This window comes from Lontra canadensis, unplaced genomic scaffold, assembly GCF_010015895.1.
Source record: "Lontra canadensis isolate GAN:19392208 unplaced genomic scaffold, GSC_riverotter_1.0 scaffold54, whole genome shotgun sequence".
NCBI classification, from domain to species: Eukaryota; Metazoa; Chordata; class Mammalia; order Carnivora; family Mustelidae; genus Lontra; species Lontra canadensis.
In genome coordinates this window covers 3,811,229-3,817,626 of record NW_022631048.1, presented here as the reverse complement: position 1 = coordinate 3,817,626, position 6,398 = coordinate 3,811,229, and the positions used below count along the sequence as shown (strand labels likewise).

At 37.8% G+C, this 6,398-nt stretch overlaps 1 non-coding gene across 1 annotated transcript; it reads left to right on the top strand.

Annotated features, from left to right (window-relative positions):
• Positions 1 to 4,702: 4,702 nt before the first annotated feature.
• LOC116877979 lies at positions 4,703 to 4,809 on the top strand. The gene has a single exon (XR_004384749.1). It is a non-coding gene; the product is annotated as a U6 spliceosomal RNA (small nuclear RNA).
• The last annotated feature ends 1,589 nt before the right edge of the window (positions 4,810 to 6,398 follow it).

The window sequence follows — 6,398 nt, the reverse complement described above, 5'->3', positions numbered from 1 at the left end:
AAATGCTCTTAATGTTCCATATCTTGATTGAAATGGGGTTCACATGGGGTACACATTTGTCAAAATCATTGAACCGTACACTCAAGACCTGTGCCTCCCACTGTGTAAACAGAATCACTGGGCATGAGTGACAGGATATCTAATCTCATCATCTTTCATTTTACTGTTACTGAACACTGATCTGGATATGCTAGTACTAAAGTAAGTTGCAGAACTAAATTGGGATTATAAATATGAGAAAGGACGATACAATACTATATTTGTTAGCTCTTACCATATTTCCTCTGGAATGCCCAAAACCTCATTGAAAAAAATATTAGAACTACGGGGAGTTTAGTAAGATTGCCAGTTAATCAATAAACCCACATCGATCTCTAACAGGGGTCATAGTTCAAATGCGTACAGCATTTCACCAAATGAAAATGGGTGAAAGGAAATAAATTGTGAGGAAGGCAGTACAAATTTTTTATTTTATTGAATTTTGGTTTAAACAAGTGATATAAACATTTGTTATACTGAAGATTATATTTTAAATCTGAAGAAGAAAGAGCATAAATTGATAAATCAAAACAATTTCATTTCACAATTTTTTCTCACTTGGGGATACTGAATTAAGCCTGAAAAAAAAAAACCCAACACATTTTATAGTAAGATAGCAAAATCAAGTTTTATGTTTCCATTGTCATGTGCAGAACAGAATTCAACCTTGAAGCCTTTAACTGGGAGTAATGTTTTGTTTCCTATGGTTTCATATTTCATAAGAGAAAACAGCTGCTCACAAATTTAGGAAATTCCTAACCTAACATAATCTTTGTATGATGATTTTTCTATTTAGTGCAATCATACCCCGGATATTTGCACAATTCTCATGGAATGATATAAACATGTGTCACAATGTTTCTGAGCTCAGAAACTTCCCATTTGTAGTTCTTTGGTCAGTCTTCTCCTGCTGAAGATAAAGTGAGCATTGTTGGTTCCTTTTCTCAAAAGGAGAAGTTGGTATACAGTAGGCTGTGTTCAGAGGTTAAGAGCCCTGATTCTGCAGCTAGACTGTGTGAATTCTATCCTGGCTCCAGCACTTGGGGACTGTGACCTGGAGACAAGATTTCAACCTTTCTGGGCCTCCGTGCATCACCTGGAAAGTGGTAGCAATTACAGCACCTATCGCAGAGGGAAGATTAGATCAGCAAACGTATGCACAGCTCTAAGAACAATGCCCATTGCATGGCAAGCACGTTGTGTTGGTCATTATTAAGAACCTGGTTTTGAATTCAGTTTTTAACCCCACTATTAGGGAATATAGCTCACGCTGACATATTTTCATTTTTGGAAACTGATTATAATGCAAGAAGATAAGCTAAGGCTGACATCCGCCATGTCTGAGGGTGCTAAACCATAACCTGGTATCTGTCTATTGGCTCTTTTACAGAATATTTTCAAAGTAGGTAGGAATGTTTGTCAAAGAAAAGACCAACTCTTTGAGGCTTCTTGGTGAGCTGAGGTGGGGTATTTTCCTCGAATGATCTAACAAGTCAACTCATTTCTAATCCCCCGCTAATCCCCTGCCCTCTGTGCAGAAGACACAGTACATATCCAAATCATTGAGAACAGCATTGAACCTTGGTCCCAGGGTGAAGTGATTCGAGCGTATCCAGGTTACGGTTTTGATTACCCACCACCATGTTATATTCTGTTTCTAATTCTCTAGCTCAAAGTGAGTATTCACTTCATTTGAGGCAGCAGGTAGGTGAAAAGTTAATACCTTGGACATAGATTTCCTGACAAATAGGGCGATAACACTGGGCATGAAAGGAAAATCACCTGTACGTGGATTTACCAATTTTGGCAAGTGGTATGAAAATTCTTCACAGAGTTCAACACACAAAAATAAGTTACTTTTGCATGGGGCACTGGGTGTGGTACATAAACAATGAATCTTGGAACACTGAAAAAAATTAAATTTAATTTTAAAAAAATTAAAAAATTTATTTTTGATTTTAGGTTTTCATGGACACTGTGTCCAAATGTTCTTTCGGGGCATAAGATTTCTCATGGTCACCATAAATTAAAATAACCAACAGGGAGGTATTATTATTTGTCTTAACAACTATGACAGAAAATGGCACGGGGGACTTAAAATTCTGTGCCAGTTTTTCTATAACTTCTCAGCCATATTTTAACATGCTGAAGGTATTTAGGGCAAATTTAAGCTTCTATAACAAAATACAGTGGCATAAAGAAAAGAGAAGTTTGTTTCTCTCCCATCTAATCGTTTCAAAATGTGTGGAGCCCTGGTTGACTGGGCCGCTCTGCCTCATGGAGGCATCTGAGGGTTGCATCTTGTTCCAGCCTTTCTTGGGGTGTTTACCTTGCCCATCCACATGACTGAAATGGGGTTCCAATGATCCATTTTCAGGAAGTGCTGAAGAACACGACAAGTGTTTTCCTCAACAAGCGACACAGCATTAATACCTACCCATTTTGCTCATTCAAGGTCACATTTTTAATGATGACAAAGATTATTAATGACTGAGGAATAAACTTTCCAGGAATTTTTAAAGCCAATAGAAAAAAAAATTATAAAGCTGTATTCATGGATATAAAAGATTTAAATAAATTCTCATTTATACTGCATTTCAGTAAGAGAAAAAAATCTTATAGCTATTGTGATGGTTAATTTTATGTGTCACCTTGGCTGTGTCATGGCATCTGGTTTTTGGTCAAAGACTAGATTAAATGTTGCTATGAAGATAGTGCTTAGATGTGATTAACATTTACTCAGCAGACAGTGAGTAAAGCAGATTACCTCTAGGATGTGGAGAGGCCTCCTCTAAACATTTCAAAACCTTAGGAAAACACGGAGGATCCCCCCAAGGGAGAAGGAACTCTGCTCCAGAAAAACCTTTGGTTTGAGAATATACCATCAAGCCTTCCCTAGCTCTCCAGCCTACCGATCTGTTCTACAGATTTCAGACTTGCCAACCTCCTAGTGACCAGAGCCAGTTCCTTAAAATCTCTCTCTCTCAATCTCTCTTGTTTTGCTCTGTCTGCACCACACACACACACACACACACACACACACACACACACACACACTATGGTTCTGTTTTCTGGAAAACCCTGACTAATACAGCTCTATAAATTCTCCTCTCATCATCTTAATTCAGTGACATGTGAAATGCTCCCCAGGATGATGATGGTGGTGATGATGATGATGACAACAGTCAGGAAGCTGATGACTTTTCTGTGTGTGGAAAGACCAGTTGATTACATGGTTTTAAAGCTGACCTTGTGGGGTGTCTGGGAGGCTCAGTCGTTAAGCATCTGCCTTTGGCTAAGGTCATGATCCCAGGGTCCTTTGGCTAAGGTCATGATCCCACATCAGGCTCCCTGCTCAGCAGGGAGTCTGGTTCTCCCTCTCCCACTCCCCCTGCTTGTGTTCCCTCTCTGTCAAATAAATAAATAAAATGTTTTTTAAAAAAGCTAACCTTGAAAAATAAATACACATAAATATTAAAAATAAATATGAAATAATAAATGCAAAGAGGAAAATGTGCCATACCAAGACTGTAACATACATACAGGGGTAAGTAATAGCATAATATTAGAATATGAAATCAAGGAAATGAAACCAAACATTAAAATATACTTAAGCATTTAATGTGTAAGTGTAGAATTTCAAATAAGTGAAGAAAAATGTATTTAACGAATACAAGGTGTTGGGACAACCAGTGAAGCATTTTGAAAAAAATTAATTTCTGTATTCTGACCAGAAATCACATTGATTCTGTATCTTGATTATAAGCCACAAATTAAAGATATAAATGCCAAAATGAATGTATAAAATATGAAAGAAAACAGAGATCAATATAAATATGATCTTGGACAGAGATAACTTTTTAAAGTATCACACTAAGACAGGAATTATAAAACTATCATTACATTTTATCATATTAACATGCAAAAATAAAAAATATTTGCAAATCAATTGGAGGAAATTATTTAGAAATCGATAAGAAAGACATAATTATGCAAGTAGGAAAATAAAGTACAAGAAAGACAATCCATGAAAGAAGAAAAACATTCAAATAACTTATATACATTGAAAAAATTCTACCTTATAAACAATTGCAAATTAAAAAGCTTTGGAATACTACATTTTACCTAAAAGTTTGGAAAAATGATCTTGTGACTAATAGATGTAGAAAATGGGTATAGAAACTGAGAATGGTGAAAACTTTTTGGAGGCAGCACCCGATTGTGTGTGTGTTGTGTATTGTGTGTGTGTGTGTGTGTGTGTGTGTGTGTGTGATATACTCTCTGTTCATATTTTTATTCACTTGGATCCAGCAATTCCTCCTATGGGACTACCTCATGAGTCCATGTCAATCCTTCTATTGTCACACCAAAAAACAAATAACCCAGAAACTTATTTGACCACCAGAAGGGAGGCTTATTATTACAGAGTCCAAACTAAGAGAGACATACGAGATTATGTGTAAGACAGATGGGGGAATGGGAGGCCTGAGTGGGAACACACGCCTCCCTCCGTCCATCCCCTGCTCTACCTTGAGATCCCCTGAGAGCAAACTCTAAGAAGAGGCATATAGGGGAACTGGGAAGCTTTTATAGTAAACTAAAGAAGTAATCATGAATTGTGCAAAGATATATCTAAAAAAATTTTTTATGAAAACTATATATTGTTCTCGCTTCTACAGCACACATACTAAAATTGGAATGATACTGAGAAGATTAGCATGGCTGCTGAACAAGGATGACACACAAATTCGTGAAGCAGTCCATATTTTTGAAGACGGACCATTTACACCAATGTGGATGGAACTGCAGGGTGTTATGCTGAGCAAAAGAAGTCAGTCAGAAAAAGACAATTACCATATGCTCTCACCGATACATGGTACATAAGGAACAGCACAGAGGATCATAGGGGATGGGAGGGAAAACTGAATGGGAAGAAATCAGAGAAGGAGACAAACCATGAGAGACTCTTAACTCTAGAGAACAAACTGAGGGTTGCTGGAGGGGAGGTAGGTGGGGAGATGGGGTAACTGGGTGATGAACATTAAGGAGGGCATGTGATGTGATGAGCACCGGGTATTTTATGCAACTGATGAGTCATTGAACTGTATCTGAAACTAATGATGGAATATATGTTGGCTAATTAAACCTAAATTTAAAAAATTATATTGAATATTCAATATATATATTGAATTCAATTTCACTCTTCAATGTCTCAATTCATTGTCTAAATCATAGTAATCCTACATAATGGCAAAATATATGGGCATTTAAATTACATTAGAGAAGGGACACCTGGGTGGCTGGGTCAGTTAAGCCTCTGCCTTCAGCTCAGGTCATGATCTCAGGGTCCTGGAATCAAGTTCCACATCTGTCTCCTTGCTCAGTGGGGACCCTTTTCCTCCTTCTGCCTGCTGTTCCCCCTGCTTGTGTGTGCTCTCTCTCTGACAAATAATAAAATCTCCAGAAATAAATAAATTGTTAGAGAAAACTGTTTAATAATATAGCAAATCAGTTACCACCTAATCTCTATTATTAGGGGAAGACATAAATTTCAAAAAAGTAAATGTGCTGTGAATTAAATTTACATTTAAATTATAAGTATAAATTAGTCACCAACAGGTGCCTAAAAATTGAGAGTATAAAAAAAAATTGAGAGAATAGTTCCTGTTCCTGCCCAAAGCAGCTCAAAACTCCATGAGCTCTTTGACAACACAGAGCAGATATTTCAGCCCTTCCAGGATCTTCTCACCACCAGGTGTTTCTGGGACTCCTGCTGGTTGATGCCAGCACCTCAGCCAGTGGTCCTTTTTCCACACCGTTCCTGTCATCCCCTGGGACATGGCTTACTCCTCTATAAGGGGCTACTCAAGGTCTCCAGCAGGATGGCTGCTCCCTGCTCACAGCTGTGTCTCCACTGTGGGCACAGACTTGACTCCACTGACCAGACTAGAATGTTCTATGAGATGTTAATTAAATTTCATGGATAAATAAAGGAAATATCACAAAGACTGACAAACAACAATGCTGGATATGGACGTGCAAGGAGCCCATTGGTGGAGGTGTCCTCAAGGAGTTTCTTCCCTTCGTACCCTGGCCCAGCTCCACAGGCTGAGGAGAACTCCAAGGGTTTTCTCGCCTCAGATACAAGACCCAACCTCCATGAAGCTCCTAGAGAGAGAGAATCCCCCCTCCTCCTATCCCATTTATGATTCGCATGTAAAAACTTTAAAATTTTATGTGTTTATTTTTATTGAGATAAATTTCACCTACCTTAAAATTCCCCATCTTAAATTGTACAATTCGGTACTTTAAAAAAAAAAAAAAAGTATATTCACAGAGTTGTGCAACCATCATGGCCA